This window comes from Mesocricetus auratus, unplaced genomic scaffold (assembly GCF_017639785.1).
Source record: "Mesocricetus auratus isolate SY011 unplaced genomic scaffold, BCM_Maur_2.0 Super-Scaffold_100006, whole genome shotgun sequence".
NCBI lineage: Eukaryota > Metazoa > Chordata > Mammalia > Rodentia > Cricetidae > Mesocricetus > Mesocricetus auratus.
This window is the reverse complement of record NW_024429190.1, coordinates 71,655,696-71,677,648: the sequence shown is the minus strand read 5'-3', so window position 1 is coordinate 71,677,648 and position 21,953 is coordinate 71,655,696.

Genomic DNA, 21,953 nt, shown 5'->3' with positions numbered 1-21,953 from the left:
ACATTTAGCACCAGGCTAAAACAGAATTTGTGGGGCTTATCTATCACCTATATTCTGATTCTAAGTCTCTTATTATTCTGGTTTTAATAGTTAGAGTCCAAGTTCTGGCTTACCTCACTACTAGTTCATGCCACCCTATTCCGGACTGTAACTAACAGAACTGTCATTCTTAAGAGTAACTGACTTTGGTATACAGAGAATATTTAGGTGAGATGGGGTTCTTCCCATCCCCTTTGTCTGTTCCTTGGTTTTTACCAGTTTATAAGGCAGGAAACTGAGTCAGAACACTTGGGATAAACCACCCACATTTAAGAATGTGTCTAACCACTTGTGCAACTCTGAACAGCTTAACTATTCTTCATCAACAAATTTGGTTTAAAAATAATACACGCCCTAAAGCATCATTACACATACCAGGTAGGTTCATATTAATGTGCTTGGAAACAAGACACTGGGAAATTATAAAATAAATAAGCCATATTGCCAATAAGTGAAAGACAAACTTCTTATGCCCAAACCCCAATAGTAGGATTCCCTATTACTTATACCAGACCACAACCTTAAATGATTCAAAAGCCCATGTAAGGACCTTCTGAGTATGGCATTTTAGTTCTTTTTCAAGCTCACTCATTATTCTTCTCTTCACTTGGCATCTCAGGTGTATGCCTAGGCAACCAGAGTCACACACCTATCCTTAAAGACACACCTGAAGCTTTGAACATCACATGGTTCAGACATTCTCAACTCTTTTTTAATACATATATTTATGTCTTTATTTTACATCCCAGCCACAGTTTCCCCTCTCTTCTCTCTTCCCAGTTGCTACCCCATACCCCTACTCTTCCTACACCCAAACCTGTCCTCTTCCCTCTCCATCCAGGAAAGGGCAGGTCTCTTATAAATATCAGCAAAACATGGCATCTCAAGTTGCAATAAAACTAAGCACCTCCCGATGTATTAAGGCTGGGCAAGAGAGCCCAGTATGAGAAGTAGGGTCCCAAAGTCAGTAAAAGAGTCAGAGACAGCCCCTGTTCCCGCTTTTAGGAGTCGCATAAGAGAACCAAGCTACACAACTGTAAGGTGTATGCAGAGTGCCTAGACCAGCCCTTTGCAGGATTCCTGGTTGTTGGTTCAGTCTCTGTGAGCTCCTATGGGCCCAGGTTAGTTAATTATATGAGTCTTACCTTGTTGTCCATGATCTCTCTGGCTCCTACACTCCTTTCTTCTCCTCTTCTGCAGGATTCCAGAACTCCACCTAATGTTTGGCTGTGGGTCTCTGCATCTGCCTCCATCAGTTTTTGGATGATGCCTCTCTGGTGACAATTGGTCTTGTGAGTGGACTGAGGTGGGTAGGGTTGGAGGGGCAGAGTACAAAAAGAGATGCCTGGAAAGAGGGGTCATTTCAGGTCAGGTAAAAACCTGGGACATAAAATCTCCCAGGAATCTACAAGGATGACCACAGCTAAGACTCCTAGCAAAAGTAGATATGTAGCCTGAATTAGCCGTCTCCTGTGACCAGATTGGTGCCTAAGTCAATTGTCACCAGACTTTCTCTTATTTATCAGTGAGCAGCTTGTTATAATCTCTCTCTCTCTCTCTCTCTCTCTCTCTCTCTCTCTCTCTCTCTCTCTCTCTCTCTCTAAGATAATATCACTCTACATACCTGTGATTGGTCTAGAAAATGCTATGTAGACCAAGAAAGCCTCAAACTCACAGAGATCCACCTTCTTCTGCTTCCTGAGTGCTGGGATTAAAGGCTTGCTCCATCACATCTAGACTATAATAATTTCCTTATGTATACATTCCTCTTACTAAAGTCTCCTCTAGGGGATATTTGGATTTAACTTTCACTTATTTTCAATGCCTGGCACAATTGGCACAACAACATGACTACCAGTCAGTTATGAATGAATTAATGAATGAATGAGTGTATGAATGAGCCAATAATTGCTAAATGAATGAACAGATCATTTTACACTGATTACTGCCAGTCGGCTATCCATCCAGCTAAAGGTGATAGCAGTTTAATCTGTGAAGTTAAAATAAAAAGGAGTGAGAAGAAAGCGGAATGTGGTTGATGTTTTAAAATGCCATGTTTGTTCTGTTTCATTGTTTAATTTTAAAGTTCCTTCATACGTCGTAATGTTTTTCTTAATTATTGCATACTCACAGCCAAATAAAACTATTTATTTTTAAATACTTTTGCAAAGTCTCATGTCTATAGAAACAGTCCAATGATAAGAACTCTCTCATGTCTATAGAAACAGTCCAATAAGAACTCTCCCATGTCTATAGAAATAGTCCAGTGATAAGAACTCTGTCATGTCTATAGAAACAGTCCAGTGATAAGAGTTTCTGTTGACAGACACTTTGGAATTTGTACTTTAGTATAGAGATTTTTACAGGAACACTGTTGATGTTTTTATCATGTTTGAAACTGAGTTTTTTCTGAAATTGTAGCAGATCAACGGGATGTACAGTGTTTAATATGTTTTCTGCATGATAGTCTAGTATGTCTTCTTGTTACTCAGTATAAATTACCTATTATATGGTCTGCAGGTCTGCCACATTTTTCTATTCTCAATTCTAAACCCTTCACCCTCAAGACTCATTCAACTCAGGAAATCGTTGTTCTTTCAATTACTTCTTCTCTTCTTTATATTTTGAAACTTTCTCCTTCTGTTAATTTCTTTCTCAAAATGGCTTCTGCTTCAGTTTAGGATCCTTAGAAGTAAACTTTAGTCAAAGAGTGAGGTATGGTATGTGGGAGGCAATCCCAGGGAACTGGTAGAGAGACAGCAACATGACATGAAGGGCAGGAGGGTAGCCATAACTCTGCATGGGTCTCCTGCAGCTCCATTCTCTTGGGACAGAAGGTATGACAATAGTGGGAACCACAAGAGCCTGGAAGGGTACCACTCACATTTATGTCTCATTCACAATCTCACTTGCACCTTCTGTTAGTGTCTGTTATTTCTCCTCCCATCCTAGGCAATTATTTTAAAAGAATAATTTTTAATTTTGCTTCTTTTCCTTATTTCATCTCCTTCTCAGAATACTGACACCTGTATACATCAGTTACCAGCCCTCCTTTGGCATTGTCCCTCTCCAAACTCCCCTCAAAGCAAACCATTAGACACTGTTCTCTTAATCCGATACTATATTTGGCATCAGTTTGCTTTCATCAGGGTACCTCAACCCATTGTTTCCTAAGCCCTCCCTATGGCTTTCATGAGAGTCTCATATTTCTCTTCCTCTGTTGGCAATCCCAAGGGTAGGGCCCATTTTGGCATTTTTCTCTTTGCAAAACTTTAATCACTTGGGTAAGTTCAGACACATGCTGCCCATAAACTGAGGGCTCACTGATGAAACCCTGACCTACACAGCCAGCTTCCTCCAGAATATTTCCACTTTAACCCCACAGCAACCTAAAGCATTTTGTCCGGAATATTCCCATGATCCTCCTGTCCCTATATTCCTACTTCTTGAAGTACATGCTTAGTATTTTATTCACAATCACACACACACAGAGAGAGAGAGAGAGAGAGAGAGAGAGAGAGAGAGAGAGAGAGAGAGAGAGAGAGAGAGAGATTTTGTTGGAATGACTCACAGGTGCAGTCCAGCTAATTCAACAATGGCTGGCTGTGAACAGAAAGTCTAAGAATCCAGTAGTCTCTCAGTTCACAAGGCAGGATGTCTCAGTCGGTCTTCAATATATACTGAAACTCTGAATAAGTAGGCTCCAATGACCGTGAAGGAATGGATTTGCTAGCAAGGTGAGGGCAAACAGTCAAAGAGTAAAAGTTTCCTCTTCCAAGTCCTAATGTAGGCTTCCAGCAAAAGTTATGGCCGAGATTAAAGTTGTGTCTTCCTGCCTCAAGATCCAAATCTAAGGTGTATATCTTCCCTCCTCAAAGGTATGGACTAGAAGGAAATTCACTGAAGCAAAGTAAACTCTCATAGATGTGCCCTCCATTTCTGGATTGTATTTCATTTCAGATCTACTCAAGTTGACAGCCAAGAATAGTCATAATAGTATTAAATTACTCATCATAGCACATCAGTTCTTAAGGGTCTGGAAACCCTTCACCTTCTTAAAGGGATAGAGCACAGTTAGCTTTCCTACCTCAGATCTTCACCTCCCCCTATTCATTATTCTCACAATTGGACAATTTTTTTAAATATTACTTTTCCTTAAAGTCCTCTGCTTCCTGTCACCCTCTAGGCATTATTTCAAATACATGATTTCAAATAAAAGTCCTTGCTTTCTTCTGGGAAAGCCACGTATGTCTTGAGGAAGAGGTCTGACCAGTTCCCACTAGACATTCACATCTTAGCTCAGGCTTGGTCATGGGTTTATCTTCCTGTATTAACTTATAGGTAAATAAAGGTGAATACTGTCCACAGTCCAGCATCACTAACCATAAGGGAAATGCAAACTACAAATGCTTTGAGGTTTCATCGACCCCCCAGTTGAAGGCTGCTAAAGAGCAGATGCTGAGGACCCTGAAGGGATGAGGAATGCTTTCACACTGCTGGTAGGAATGTATACTGGTGCAGGCTCGGTAAAATCAGTGCAGAGATTCCCCTTGACAACTGAAAGTACACACACCATACAAGCAAGCTATACTGGTTCTGGCTGTATTCATGAAGAAAGTGACCATACCACAGATATATCTACACAGTCATGTTCGTTGTTACAGTCTTTATTTTAGCCAAGATATGGAGCCAACCTCGATGTTTGTCAACAGAAGAATGAATGAAGAAAATAGGACATTCAGTGCCTCTCTCGCTCTCTCTCTCTCTCTCTCTCTCTCTCTCTCTCTCTCTCACACACACACACACGCATACACACACAAAATGAAGTATTATTTATTCATAAGCGAGAATGAAATAACATCATTGGCGATAAAATAGATTATCATGTTGAACAAAGTAAGCTAGACAAAGAAAGATAAATGCCTCAAATTTTCCCTCAGTTTCCCAGCCTAGGTTTAACTGCACACATATAGGTGAGAGTAGAATGGACACACTGAGGAGGGAAGAAAGGTCTAAAAGGGAGGGTGGAATGAAAAACAGAAAAGGTAAATCTCAGAGGTAGAATTCAGCTTCTCTCCCTCCCTCTCTCCCTCTCTCTCTCTCTCTCTCTCTCTCTCTCTCTCTCTCTCTCTCTCATACACACACACACAACTGAAAGAGCAAAAAAGCAATGTGCATGTATAAAAATCTCACAATGAAACCAATCAATTAAAAAATTAATTAAAAGAACAGGAAAGCCACACACAACAAAGAAAAGTGCCCATGGTCCACAGGAGTGTTTTGCTGTCCCTATATTGAGAACAGCCACATGCGAAAAGGCTTTCTAATTGAAACACCACACAAATGATGAAGATGGGTCTGTCTGGTAGTAGTCTTAGTTTGAAAAGAAGAAAAGAGGAATATAGACAGCTTAAAATCCAGGGATAGAGTTCATTTCAAAAACAAGGCACAGGCAGAGGGTTGTAAGAATTTATGGTTGGGAAAGATACCATGTGACCAGAAGTTTTTACTTCCCCAAATTATAACTTTCCCTAAACACATACAGGCTCTCGAGTAATCCAAAATCATTTTGTAGAAAAACATCTCTATTTAGACGAAATCAATGGAGACACAGTTACCTTGACTCTGACGCTTATGGTTAAACTCCCAAGGCTTACATTCCAAACGTAGACTTTGTAGTTTATTTCCATCTGTGGGATTCCATCATAATAGTGAATAATATTCTCATTTGTCACCACAATGATTATATGTCTAAAGGGAGCATGGTTTTTACTCTTAAGTGCTATAGGTAATCCTAGACAAGTCATTTTCAGTCAGGAGAGATGCCCACAGGTGGAGAGCCCTTCCTGCTCTGGGGGAAGGACCTGAATCCTGTTCCTGGAATCCATGTAATTGATGTAATTGATTCAGAACAGCTTGTACCTCCAGCTTCAGTGGATCCATCACCTCGTGGTAACCTCTGTAGGCATCCACACTCTCATACACAAATGAAATACAAATATATCTTCAAGAAGATAAGTCGTTGTCATTGTTCTGCTTATAGCTGGCTGTTTTTGGAAAGGACTCTGGAGTCTTTCAAATAAAGCCAAGTTCCTAGGGTTACTTTAGATGAGCAAAAGGGAGGCAAGTAGGTCCAGAGAAAGATGAGAAAATCCAACATTAGTGAAAGCAAACTGCACACTCCCAAAACTGGAGATTTCGTTAAAACATTTCTCACACGTACTCGACAAATATTAGAAAAAAGCAAGCCACACTTGCTAAAAGACTACACAGCCTGTACTTCAAATACTAGATGTTTAAAAAATGAATAATCTTTCAAATCATTCCCGGTGATCCCCAAGTAAAATCTCATGTGATCCATAGACAGAGCTGACAAGCAAAGCTCTTAAACCTTCCAGAAGCCAAGAAACCAACAATCACAGAGGAGAACTACAGAGCTGCATTTCTCTTACAGCACTTTTTAATTTCTTATTGGTCTGGAAAAATCAGAAATGCTGCACTTCCCCTGTAATGCAGGCATACTGAGTTATTAAATAAACAAAGGTCGCTCTGGGCATCAGTGGGCAGTGACTTGTAGCTAGCTATTTACACTCGAGGTACAAAACCAGATGGCTGGGTGAGCCTGGCACTATGCATTTCATTAGGGTGGTCGTCAGCCTCACTTTAGAGATGTCAGAGGCATATCTGTTATTCAGCCCAGACCTGCACTTGAAGGAAGGAGTCAAAGCCTATTGATGAAAAACATGGAACACTCTTTGGGAAAACCCTGTTTGAAAATCTGACAGACTGAATGGGAGCAAGCAGGATTGTGAGGGAAGCAATTATCACAATCTTGGGGTATGAGAATATAATGAAAAAATAATAATTATGAGTCAGGCAATGGCTACACACCCAACATGACCCAAGGGGATTATGAAAGCTTATTACAATAATCCACAGATAATACAACTAGTAGTTTTCTTTTTTTCTTTTTTTTTTTTTTTTTTGGTTTTTCGAGACAAGGTTTCTCTGTATTGTTTTGGAGGCTGTCCTGGAACTCACTCTGTAGACCAGGCTGGCCTCGAACTCACAGAGATCCGCCTGCTTCTGCTTCCCAAGTGCTGGGATTAAAGGCGTGCGCCACCAACGCCCGGATCACCTAGTAGTTTTCTATATCTGTCCCTCACCCTTGAGTTTCTCGAGTATTAAAACTTCACTTCACTCATTATGTTCCTCAGACATCTTTTGTATTCTGATGCTCAGGCGAGTTGAGGTACCTCACAATTGCTCATGTGACAGTCCAGATAATTTAGTGGGTTTGAGACAGGAAGATGTGAAGCTCTCACAGAATAGAAGTCCAAGCCCAAGCCTGCCATCACCAGCCTCTCAACTCTTGTAGTTCCTATACATTTTTATGGCCATTCAACAAATTCTATCACAGTTGTCTTCCTTAGCCATCATGTTCACACTATCATTCCAGTGCTGATATGTATGAGGACATGTTTCTTCATTTCTCCAGAAGTGATTGGGATGTTGTGTACTCATGGCTTTTTTAAGTAGTTGTTTAAACTTGAATAGTGTTCAAAGCATGAAAGAAATAAAAAAAAATCTAAGATGGCAGCTGACTGGCAATCCATATGTCCAGAGTTCTCCATCTCCCAGGAGGCCATCCTGCCCCCAGAGACTATTTATACTGTTAAATATGAACAAGGGGATCTTATGTCATCTGATGAATTAAATGTCAACTCTGACACTCCTGTTGGCAAGAAGAATCTTGTCAACAGCTTGGAACTTCAGAGACATTCCCAAGCATTTCTGTGCTCAGGGATGTTTGGGCTCACACTGGACTCACCTTCAACATGTGATATCATTGCCATTGTAGCCAAACTCAACAGGTACTTTGCGAGCATAGTCATTGTCTTTTTAAAGAAGTTTCAATATGTCAGGGAGACAGGGAACATGTTTAAGAGTGAGTAGGCTTGTAGCATTTTGAATGCAATGTTTCCTGAACAGCAACTGACCTGAAATATCTCCACATGGATCATATGCAACCTTTAACAAGACATTTCTCAAGAAAATGGCACCCCCAAAACACATATATGTGTGAGGACACACACACTATTCACACAAAAAACACTGTTTTTAATAGCCAAGGGCACTTTGGCACAATGCGGGGCGGTGGTTGTCAACATAAACAGATGGTCAAAGAAGTGGGCAAACACGTCGTGTGAACTAGTTCCATAAATGAAGGGTTTTTTATTTTATTCTAAATGCCACACTTACTTAACCAGCTTTCAGACAAGATGATACATGTAGCCAGTTGGAAAGAGTTCCCTGCCAGGCTTCTGTGTTTTTATGACAAAATTAAAAGTTCACAGATGGAATAACTCAAAGCTAATTCTTACAGAGTTTGTTTAGTTAGAATGGGGTGGGGGAAAGAATACCATATTGCTTCAAATGAAAGCCACATCGACAGAATGGGAGACTTCTAATTGGTTAGGGAAGACATGTAAATGGCTGTTCTCAAAAGTCTTTTTTTAAACAAGTGGAATTATTTACCCATTAAAATAGTAACTTCCCCCAAATAATTTGAGGACCACTTGTAAAAATTCCCATTTGCAAACTGAGCTCCAAGCACATGTTTAGCCAGTGTTTTTCGAAGGATCACAGTTGCCACTTTACTGAACTTTTAGAATTACACAATCTCCAGTTACATCTCCATCAGGCATTATGTTTAAAAAGACACACACGTATACACACACACAGCTTATGCCTATGAGTCAGGTAAGGAAAAGTTACCTGTGAGTGGAGAAAATGAAAAACGAAACCAGGTTTCTTGGCATGCCGCATTCAGAGAAAGATTTGAGACTTGGAATATGTCACTATTTTCTTTAGTGGGGAAAAATGAAACAGGATTGGGGTCTTGTCAAACATGGTGGTACATGTTTAAAACATGGAATGTATATAGTACTGCATACCAGATCAAAATTAAAAGAGAATTCAAAATGGAAACATATATTATAGTAGTCATAGCAAGTGAAGCGTGACCCAACCTTGCAATTTTAAAACAAACCAGGAATATAAAATGCAGTTCCAAAAGCTATACTTTACAAAAGAATATGTTTAAGTGTAACTTTCAGTAGAATAAACACTGAGAAGTACAAAAGGGAAGGGGGCTATGCACACAGCTACATACATGTACAAGGCTACATACATGTACCAGGCTACAGTGCATACATGCTCTGAAAACATCAAAAAAAGTTCTACCAGGTTTTTGTCATGAACATTATTAGATTAAGTAATTTAATAGTTTCAAGAAAATCTAAATATTTATGTTATACATAGGAAGTATATTTGCATTTGTATTTTCATTTCTCCTCTAGAAATATTGATTTGTTAAAAATACAACCACACCCTCCTGGCAGGAGCCAACACACCCCAGCTTCCTGGTATTCTTCTCTATCCTCAGGACCAGACAATCCAGGGCCTGTTTCCAGGCTGGTGTTCCAGTGCCTGGGAACTGCCACTGAGTCTCCCCTCCTGACGGGAGTCAATGTACCCCAGCTTCCTACCCACAGGACCAGGACTAGGACCAGAAAGAGGAGAACTACCAGAGTATTGGACTTGACCTTAAAAACAACTTCATGATTATGATAGAGGCCCTCAAAGAGGATATGGGAAAATCCCTTAAAGTGTCAGAAGAAAAAAACAAACCAAAAAATACAAGAAATGGAAGAAAAAGACAAACCAAAAATCCAAAAAAAATGTAAGAAGTGGAGGAAAAGACAAAGCAAAAATTGCAAGTAACAATTCAAACAGTGCAAGGGTTGAAAGCTGAAATACAGACAATAAAAAAAAACACAGTCTGAAGGAATTCTGGAAATAGAAGAGCTGGCCAAATGGTCAAATACTACAGATGCAAGCATAACCAACAGAATACAAGATATGGAAGAGAGAATCTCAGGTGTTGAAGATACACTAGGAGAAATAGATTCATCGGCCAAAGAAAATCTTAAGTCCAACAAATCCATAACACAAAATATCCAGGAAATATGGGACACCATGAAAAGACCAACCTAAGAACAATAGGTATAGAAGGTGAAGAAAACCACTTCAAAGGGGCAGAAAACATATTCAAAATCATAGAAAACAATTCCCAATCTAAAGAAAGATATGCCAATGAAGGTACAAGATGCTTACATAACACCAAATAGAGTGGACCACAAAAGCAAAACCCCTTGCCACATAATAATCAAGACCTCAAACATACAGAATAAGCAAAGACTATTAAGAGCAGCTAAGGAAAAAAGTCAAGTAACATATAAAGGCAAACCTATCAGAATTACGCCTGACTTCTCCATGGAAACTCTGAAAGCCAGAAGGTCCTGGATAAACATTCCACCAACATTAAGAGACCACAAATGCCAGAACAGACTACTATACCTAGTAAGGCTTTCAATCACTATAGATGGAGAAAACAAGATATTTCATGACAAAACTAGATTTAAACCATACATGTCCACTAACCCAGCCCTACAAAAAGTTCTGGAAGGAAAACTCCAACCCAAGGAAGTTAACTACAACCAGAAAAACATAGGCAATAGATAACCCCACTTTACCAACAGCCAAAAGAAAAAAGGGGTGAAATTCCACATACAATTCCACCAACAACAACCACTCCAAAACAAAAAGAATGAGCAATCAATGGACATTAATATCCCACAGTATTAATGGTCTTAACTTGCCCGTAAAAAGACACAGGCTAACAGAATAGATTGGAAGACAGAATCCATCCATCTACTGCATACAAGAAACACACCTCAACCTCAAAAACAGATGATACCTTAGAGTTAAGGGAAGGGAGAAGATTTTTCAATCAAATGTACCCAAAAAACAAGCGGGGGTAGCAATACTAATATCTAACAAATCAGACTTTAATCTAAAATCAATCAAAAGACATGAAGGAGGTCATTTCATATTCATCAAAGGAGAAATCCACCAAGATGAAGTCTCAATTCTGAACATCTATGCCCCAAATACAAAGGCAGCCACATTCTTAAAAGAAACATTACTAAAACTCAAATCACATATAAAGCCTCACACACTTATATTGGGAGACTTCAACACCCAACTCTCACCACTAGACAGGACCACAAGACAGAAACTTAACAAAGAATCAAAAGAACTAGTAGAAGTTATGACCCAATTGGGTTTAACAGACAAAAGAATATGCTTTCTTCTCAGTGCCACATGGAAGCTTCTCAAAAATTGACCACATACTTGGCAACATACCAAACCTCCACAGGTACAAAAAATTAGAATAACTCCATGTATATTATCAGAACACCATGTTTTAAAGTTAGAATTCAAAATCAACATAAATTGCAGAAATCACACAAACTCATGGAAATTGAATAATGCACAATTGCACCATTCCTGGGTCAAAGAAGAAATAAAAAAGGAAATTAAAGACTTCCTAGAATTCAATGAGAATGAAGACACAACATACCCAAACTTATGGGGCACTTTGAAAGCAGTGCTAAGAGGAAAGTTCATAGCACTAAGTGCCCACTATGAAGTAACTAGGGAATAGTCACACTAGAGAATTAACAGTACAACTGAAAGCTCTATAACACAAAGAAGCAAATAAACCCAGGAGGAGTAGATAGATGCCAGGAAATAAGCAAACTGAGGACTGAAAACAATAAAGTATAAACTAGGAAAACAATACAAAGAATCAATGTAGCGAAGAGTTGGTTCTTTGAGAAAATCAATATAATAGACAAACCTTTATCCAAACTTAACAAACAATAGAATGTGAACATGAAATTAACAAAATCAGAAATAAAATGGGGTACATAACAACAGATACTGAGGAAATCCAGAGAATCATCAGGTCATACTTTGAAAAGTCTACAATATTCAAAAATCTAAAGGAAATGGACAATTTTCTGGACAGATATTACTTGCCAAATTTAAATCAAGAACAGATAAGCAATTTAAATAAATATAAGGAAATAGAAGCAGTCATCAAATGTCTCCCAGCCAAAAAATGCCCAGGTACAGATGGCCTCAGTGCAGAATTCTACCAGAAATGCAAAGAACACCTCATACCAATTCTCCTCAATGTACTCCATGCAATAGAAGCAGACTGTCTTTGCTGAACTCTTTTTACAAGGCTTCAATAACCTTGATACCCAAGTCACACAAAATCACAACTAAGAAAGAGTACTTCAGACCAATATCCCTCATGAACACTGATGCAAAAACTCAATAAAATACTGGTAAATCTGATCCATGAACACATCAAAACTATCATCCACCATGATAAGGTAGGTTTCATCCCAGGGAAGCAGGGATGATTGAACACATAAAAATCCATCAATGTAATCCACCATATAAACAAGCTGAGAAACAAAAATCACATGATCATCTCACTAGATGCTGAAATAGTTTTTGACAATACCCGACACCCCTTTATGATAAAGGTCTTAGAGTTATCCAGGAAAACAGAATATACCTAAACATAATAAAAGCTAGATACAGCAAATCAACAGTCAACATCAAACTAAATGGAAAGTATCTCAACGCAATTCCTCTAAAATCAGGAAGACGATGCTGTCCACTCTCTCTGTACCTCTTCAGTATTGGACTTGAAGTTCTAGCTAGAGCAATACAATAACAAAAGGAGATCAAGGTGATACAAATCAGAAAAATTTTCACTATTTGCAGATAATATGATAGTTTATATAAGTGACCCAAACAACTCTACCAGTGAACTGCTTGCACCTGATAAATACCTTCAGCAAAATGGCAGGATACAAGATAAACTCAAGAAAATCAGTAGACCTACTATATACAGATGACAAAAGGGTGAGAAAGAAATCAAAGAAACATCACCCTTTACAATTGCCACAAACAATATAAGATACCTTGGGGTAACGCTAACCAAACAAGTGAAAGACCTGTATCACAAGAACTTTGAGTCTTTAAAGAAAGAAATTTAAAAAGACACCAGAAAATGGAAATATCTCCCATGTTCTTGGATAAGTAGGATAAATGCAGTAAAAATGGCAATCTTGCCAAAATCAATCTACAGATCCATTGCGACCCCCAATAAAATCCTAGCACAATTCTTCCCAGACCTTGAAAGAACAATAATCAATTTTATATGGAAAAACAAAAGACCCAGGATAGCCAAAACAACCCTGTTCAACAAAGCAACGTCAGGAGGCATCACCATACCTTACTTCAAGCTCTATTGTAGAGCTATAGTAATGAAAACTGTTTGGTATTGACACAAAAATAGAAAGGTAGACCAATGGAATCGAATTGAACACCCCAGTATTAACCCATACGTGTATGAACACCTGATCTTCGACAAAGAAGCTAAAATTATACAATGGAAAAAAGAAAGCATCTTCAACAAATGATGCTGGCATAACTGGATGCTGGCAAGTAGAAGACTGTGGATAGATCCATATCTATCGTCATGCACAAAACTTAAGTCCAAATGGAACAAAAACCTCAACATAAATCCAGCCACACTGATGCTTTTAGAAGAGAAAGTAGGAGGTACCCTTAAACGAATTGGTACAGGAGACTGCTTCCTGAACATAATACCAACAGCACAGACACTGATTAAACTGAGAAGCTTCTGTAAGGCAAAGGGCACAATAACAAGACAAAAAGGCAGCCCACAAAATCGGAAAAGATATTCACTAACTCCACATCTGACAGAGTACTGATCTCAAAACATATAAAGAACTCAAGAAGCAAGTCTCCAAAACACCAAAGGATCCAATTAAAAAGTGGGCTACAGAAGTAAATAGAGAATTCTCAATAGAGGAGTCTAAAATGACTGAGAGACACTTAAGAAAGTGCTCAACATCCCTAGCCATCAGGAAAATGCAAATCAAAACAACTCTGAGATAGCATCTTACTTCTATCAGAATGGTTAATATCAAAAACACCAATGACAGTTTGTGATGGAGAGGATGTGGAGAAAGAGGAACACTCCTCCACTGCTGGTGGGAGTGCCAACTCATACAGTCACTTTGGAAATCAGTATGGGGATTTCTCAGGAAAATGGGAATCAGTCTACCACAAGACCCAATAATTCCCCTCTTAGACATATACCCAAAAGATGCGCATTCATACAACAAGGACATCTGTTTCATTGTATTTACAGCAGCATTATTTGTAATAGCCAGAACCTGGAAGCAACCTAGATGCCCCTCACCTGAAGAGTGGATTGAGAAAATGTGGTACATGTATACAATAGAGTACTATTCAGCATATAAAACCAATGGAATCCTAAAAGTTTCAGTTAAATGGATGGCACTAGAATAAACCATCCTGAGTGTGGTAACCCAGTCACAAAAAGACAAACATGGTATGTACTCACTCATATATGGATTTTAGACATGGATCAGGGGAGTGCCAGCCTATGATCCTACTGCCAAAGAGTCTGGGAAACAGGAAGAACCCTAAGAGAGATATGCATGGTACCCCTGAGAAGGGGGATGAGGCAAGATCTCCTGAGCAGATTGGGAGCATGGGGGGAGGGGAAAAGAAGCTGGGAAAAAGAGAGGGGAAGTAGAGGAAGAGAGAGGAGGACATAGGGGAGCAGGAAGGTTGAGTTGGGTGAAGAATAGAGGAGAGAAGGGCGAGAGATACAGAGGGAGGCATTATAGGTTTGAGGTGAGATCTGGCACTACTCAAGTTTCCAGAGATCTACAAAGATGACACCAACCAGCAAAGTAAGTGATAGTGGAGAGACTACCTTAAATGTCCCTCCCTGATAATGTGTTTGATTACTTCCTTATGTGCTATTCTAGAACCTTTAACCAGTGACTGATGGAAGCAGAAGCAGACACCCACAGCTAAACACTGAACTGAACTCCTGGAACCCAGTGTCAGAGAGGGAGGACTAATGAGCAAAGTGATCAAGATTGGGCTGGTGAAACCCACAGAAACAGCTGAACTAACAAGGGAGAGCTCTTGAACCCCAGACTGATGGCTAGGAAGCCAGCATGGGACTTATCCAGACTCCCTGAATGTGGGTGTCTATGAGGCTTTGTGTAGTAGATCAGTATTTAACCCTGGCATACAAATGGACTTTGGGTGCCCATCCCACAATGAGGGATGCTCTCTCCTTTAGGGGAAGGCCTAGGCCCTGCCTGGAAAAAAATGACAGACTCTGGAGATTTCCCCATGGAGGGCCTTACGCTCCCTGGGGAACGGAGTGGGGATTGGGTGGGGGTCTGGGGCAGTTGGTGGGGTACAGGGGAGGAGGAGAGTGAGTGAGTTGTGACTGACATGTGAAGCAACCTTGCTTCTAATTTAAATTTTTAAAAAATCACTGCCAAATTGGGTGGAGAAGAATTCCTAGCATGAAACTATGAACAACAGGCTCAAGAAATGACCTTCTTCCAAAGCTGCACTTGTTTCCCCAGATTATAGGGACCCCAGTAGATCTAAGCAATATAGGAACTGAGACCCTAAGGATATCAATGGGTTTCTCTTCTCTGCATAGAATTAAAGCAATTAAAGCCAAGAATTTGAATATGCTTTATTCCCACAAAGCTCTAAGTGAATGGAGAACCTAACTCAAGAGTCTTGAACTACCCACTAAATGGTAAATCAGTAACTTCAGTTACTTTGAGGAAAAAGTTGCCAAAGACAAGGACAAGATCTTGCTTGTTGCTTCTCTCTATGAAACCTCTCACTTTAGTTTGAATGAGCTCAGACCCACTAGGCTTCAAGTGTGGCAAAGAGAGAAAGAAGACATCTGAGCTTGGAAATGTAGAAAAAGATGGCAGCCACAGCAGAATTGGGTTGTACCAATTACAAAACCACTGTGGGGGAGGGTGGTCCTGTACTTGTGTATTTCCTCAGAATGTTGAAATCCAGAGGACACCATGTTAGTAAATATGAAAGGGTTCTCACTGTGATGCTCAAGAGTCCATCTTTCAGAATGGAAGAATTTCTTCCAAACTATAAATGATTGATACATGGTGGGAAAATATCCCATTGATCAGTAATGATTGAAGTAATGATTGAGAAACACTGCTCTAAAGAGTTGACTACATTCTATGGCTTCTTAAAGCATTAATATATTAATATAGAAATGAATTTCCTAAAATGAGTGTGTTTTGAGTTTCCAAACTTCTTTATGAATGAAATGAAATTCTTTGAAACTCAGTAACAGACACTCATTATCCATAGATGTCACTGAAAAAAGATGGCAGATATTCCTACTATATATTTGGGGACCACTGTTTTCAACTAAACTTCATTTGCAACCTGCGTAGCAAGCATGTAAGACATGGAAGTTATAATTTCCTTCACAAAGACTTTGTTTCTTATATTTCACATCCTAACTGTTATGAGCATTATTCCCACCAGCCTGGACCCAAATGAACACTCAGAACTTATTATATTGTTTAATTATATTAAGTATAATACTGTTGGGTGTTGGCTTGGGCTTCTTATTGGCTAGCTCTGTCTTAGCTACTAACCCATTTCTATTAATCTATATATTTCCACATGGTCTTATCTTACCAGAGAAAGGTCTGGGGACTTGTAACTCCTCTGGCATCCTACATGTCAACTCACTATGCATACATTTCCCAGAATCCTCCTTGTCTCCTAGTCTTCCCTATCATCCTGCCTCATTGGCCACAGTGCTTTATTCATCAACCACTAAGAGCAACATATGTACAGAAGACATCCCATCACCTGACATTGTACATGAAACCAAGACAGCAACTTATTTGCATGAAAGTAGGGGAGAATGGACAACCAGGAGCTTTCTTCTGAAGTTTTCCATAGAGAATTCTCACATGATGCTTGGGTGGCTGCTAGGATCCTGGCCATAGCTTTCACTGACTCCAGAGTATGTAGTTAGAGAAGCCAATGTCTCAGCCACAAGAATGAGCATTGGATGACAAAGAAGAATGTTCCTTAGCATATCTCAATAATTCCACAGTGACAACAACTCTGTGGGGTCAAGGTATTCAACTCTGTGAAGTCAGGCTCTTCAATTCTGTGAGGTCAGGGTCTTCATGTACAATTATTTCATCTATCGAGAATAGGGTGTGGCATCCAGCAGTAAAACACCAATAAGTATTAATTGAATCATCTGTTATATTAAACAACATAGCATTTAATAAACACATTATAGCAAGAACTATCATTTGTAATGGACTGCATTTTTTAAGTACAGCAGACAATGATTATTTTGCTTCTACGTAGTGTCACTATTGGCCGCAGTTACTGGAAGTCATTTAATTCTTCTCCTCATAAATGCATTCATTAGGATGATGAGCGGGTGCTCATTAGTCAACCTGCATTCTAGAGGTAGTGGAGGTTAGCCCACTCAAAGCCTGACTTTTCCAAACATTTTGCATCTTTCATAAGAAAGAGAGAGAGGCAGAAAGACATGACTTCCCCCTCCCCCTAACCTTCACTCTTTGATCCTCTGGTTAATTGGGAAACAATCTCTCTTTTAACTTTGCCAAATATTGCAGAATATTTTCAGTAAATGTCACCATAAATTGAAAGCTACGTTAACATAGTCAGTGTGTTTCCTTTTCAGGCCCACATGCAAAAAAAATACTTATTGTTCTATGCTTCCCCCATTAGTGTTAATTTTCCAAATAGATAATGGGTGGCAGGAAGAGAGTCATTTAAAATTGTTACCCCTTGGCCTGACCAAGACTTTAATCGCTGCCATAAATACACAATAGAGCTCTTTAATGCCTTAAAGATAAACTTGTGTGCTACTAGTCTGATTACTTTGTGCCCTCACTATGCTTGTATTTAACAATGCAAAAATAGTTAAGCATGCTGGTAAAGAAAAAAACAGTGTTGTGGGCAATAATCTCATTCACATATAAGAAAATTCTTGCCTCCAACAGCTGTTACCTGTACATGGGTAGGACATTTGATCTGATCCTCGTTTTGGTGTTTTGTCTATGAAATTGGGATATGATCTAGCTCATGGAATTTCTTTACAAATCAGTTCAGAAAACATATATGCTGACATCACTAAAGATGTGTTTACATATTTCTATTCAGCTACTTTCTGTAAGGGAATCAGGGAATGGATTTTAACAACAGTACATTTTCTTAAAATTCGGCTTCAACTCCACATTCCAATATAAAATTCATAACTGTTTGTTTATGCACTCTATATCCAAAGCAGGCAGAGGAAGGGGACACAGGACAGTGGCAGGTACTATAACAGAAAGCCAGCAGCTCAAGGTCAGAGCCTCATAAAGTCCAAGTCTGTTAAGAAGAACTTAACAGTAATGTGCCCCTGGAGTAAAATTCCCCCTTAATGGGAACAACTTATGGTCTCTTGGTCTCCTTGCTGTTCACTGTAGTTAATCATGACCACAGCATGTGTGTATAATTTCTTCTTTGAACTTCCAAAGAGTGAAGGAAAAATCAGGATTGTTCTAAACTCTCATTCCAAACTTCAGGTGTACAAGCACAGAGTGTCCCGGAAACTCCAGGAGAGGGATTGCATTTGCTCAGAGAAATAACCCATGTAGCAGGAAAGTCATGGGGTGTGAGCAGATGACAGTAAAAGGTGCCTGAATCTTACATTTTTTATAGAACAGAGAACTGTGTACTCAAGCCCAGAGGAGTTGACGCTCCTACTGTGTAGCTATTTCAAGGTCATGAACAAAGGTAGAACTCAAGCACACAGCCAGTTACATAAACTATACATTTGTGATCTAATAAAATATTTTTGTCTTTACAGAGAAAATGCATGTACCATATATATGTGTATGCATATACACCTCACATATATGTATATATTTCTGTCTTGTATTTAGTTTCTTCCTGGTATAAAGAATTTCTCTTTTAAGGGGTACAATGTAAATTCTTTATTGCATTTCTTCACCTACCACCTCCATTCTTTCATTTACAACAAGCTAACTTAAAGAGCATACATGAACTGCATGTCACCCTAAAAGTCATTTGTCATCCTGTGTGGGAACTACGCTCTTAATGATGCATTTACTTTCATTTTGTTATTTTACCCCAAAGACCCTGAAGACTCTGACCTTGCCCTGTCACACACAGACTATCAAAAAATAATTTCAATAGAATGGTTTTATAGATGAAGTTTTTTGCAAACCTTGAGTCAGTATCAGGATTTTTTAAATAATAGCCTCTTTTTTTCTATTTACACAAGCACTTTTTGCTTTAATCACTGTTGCAAAAGAGAGCACATTGATCCACAGAGAAGATATTTGTATTGGAAGTTAATAGAATCAAATTAAAGACCCAGACAAAAAATCACTTTCCTAAGGACACTTAATATTTGTAATGAGGCCAGAAACACAGACTGGGTAAGATATAGCCTCTTCAGCAAATGTTTCTGGTCAAACTTGATGGATACATACTTATGAACCTGCATAAAACCGAGAAGCTTCTGCAGGCAAAGGAGACTGTGATTTGGATAAAACTGCAGCCTCCATCGTAGAAAAATATTTTTGCCAATTAGACCTCCAATAGAGGGTTAATTTCTAAAATGCATAAAGAACCCAAGAAACTAGATGCCTTGGATAGAGTTTCTACTGCTGTGATGAAACACCTTGACTGAAAAAAAGTTGGGGAAGAAATGTTTATTTGACTTACACCTCAGCATTGCTGTTCATCACTGAAGAAAGTCAGACAGGAACTCAAACAGGGGAGGATCCTGGAGACAGAAGCTGATGCAGAGGACATGGAGAGATGCTGTTTCTGGCTTGCTTTCCATGACTTGCTCAGCCTGCTTTCTTGTAGAACCCAGGTCCTCCATCCCAGGGATGGCACCACCTACCATGGGCTGGACCCTCCCCTTTGATCGCTCTTTGAGAAAGGGCCTTAAAACTGAATCTCATGGACACATTTCCTTAACTGTGGCTTCTTCCTCTCTGATGATTCTAGCTTGTGTTAAAGTTGATATGCAAAACCAGAGAGTATAGTAAATATCAAGAAAAAATAATCCAACTAAAAATAAGGCACAAATCTCAACAGAGAATTCTCAATAAAGAAATCTCAAAGGACTGTGAAACACTTTTAAAAATGTTCAACATCTTTAGCCATCAGAGACATGCAAATCAAAACTATTTTGAGATTTCATATGATATGATATAAGATCAATAAAACAAATGACACCTCATGCTGATAAGAATGTGGGGCAACACAACACATACCCATTGCTTGTGGGAGTAGCCACTATGGAAATCAACATAGTGTTTTCACAGGATGAAGGGCATTGGTGTGCCTAAAGATCAAGCTATGTCTCCCTTGGGCATACACCCAATGATGCTTCCTCCTTCTACAAAGACACTTCCTCAGCTATGTTTATCTATAATAGCCAGATATTTTTGTGACTTTTCAAGATGGATTCCTTTGTGCAGCCCTTGTTCTTCTTGAATTTGCTTAATAGACCAGGATATCTTCTTGTTTCTACCTTCCAAGTGCTGGGATTAAAGTCATGTGCTACCACCACCTATATAATTACCAGAAATTTTAAACAAATGACATTAAGCCACTAATTAATAGATTAAAAATGGAATACATATACCCAATCAGATGTTACTCAGTTATTAAAATATAGCATAATGAAACTCACAGACAAATGGATGGAACTAAAACAAAATCATATTGAGTGAGGTCCTAGACCCTGGAAAACAAATACAGTATGTAGTGGCCTATATATGGATATTAGCTATTGAGTTAATGATAAACAAGGTATAGTCTATAGAACAATAGAGGGTAGATAAAGAGTAAAGGACTAGAAGGAACAGATATAGATCTCACTACAAAAGGAAAATAGAATAGATAGTTATGGATGGATTGAGAGCACTGGAATGGGAGGATAAGGGAGGAAATGAAAGAATACATGATAAGACAGCAAAAACCAAGGGATATTTGAGTGGTAAGTAGGAAACAAAATAGAGCAGAAGCTTCCTAAAATAGATGAACCTACGAAGATGGTCTAAATCAAATCAATAATAAGGGTGACAGACCCCTGACTGGCCATCTCCTGTAAACAAATGAAGCTTCCATTACTGGCATTGGGTTACATCCAATCACATTGTTAAACAAAAGGGTCTCATGGAAATTCCCAAACAACTCTGACTCTTGCTAAGGCAATACATTGTTCTCTGCAAACTGACAGCAAGGCCCACTATTGAAGATAACATCTACACAGATCATTGAACATAGGGAAGACAAGATGGTAACTGCTTAGAGCCTTCATTCTTAAGCTCTAAAGCCTTTGGTACATCAGGTACTCTGCACATTACCGGAAAAGAAACATAAACACCAAGTCACCCACAAACCTTTGATCTGTAATGGTGTCCTGTTTGCAAGATACACTAAGACAATGGTTTTAGAAACAATACAGATATTTCAGTTTATTAATCAGCAGTTCTGGAATTTGGGGTGGATTTTTTGCAGTTCTGTATCTATTTTGGAATTAACCCTGCATCTGAAGTATTGCTGGCTTGCTCCTCATAGCTTGGTAAGACAAGCTGCCCAGGAGGGACATTACCCACCATGTTCTGTGCCCTTTCCTATTCCGAAGGCTGTCGCCCCACTCTGCTACACTGTGCCCTCCCATGTCAATCACTGATTAAGAAAACGTCCCCAGGCTTTCCCACGCATCAGTCCTACGAAGGCAATATCTTGGTTGTGGGCCCCGCCTCTCCGCTAACTCTATCTTGGGTAAAGGTGACTGAAAATCAAACAAGTAAAAGGATATCCTCTCAAGTAACTATGAGTAGATTTGACTTATCTACCACAAATATATGTGTGTCTTAAAATTACCAAACCGTGAAATAAATAACATATGAGTTTTCAACTACACAGGATCACATCATGCATATATTCATGAAAACCTTTTCAGTAAAATGCTCACATTC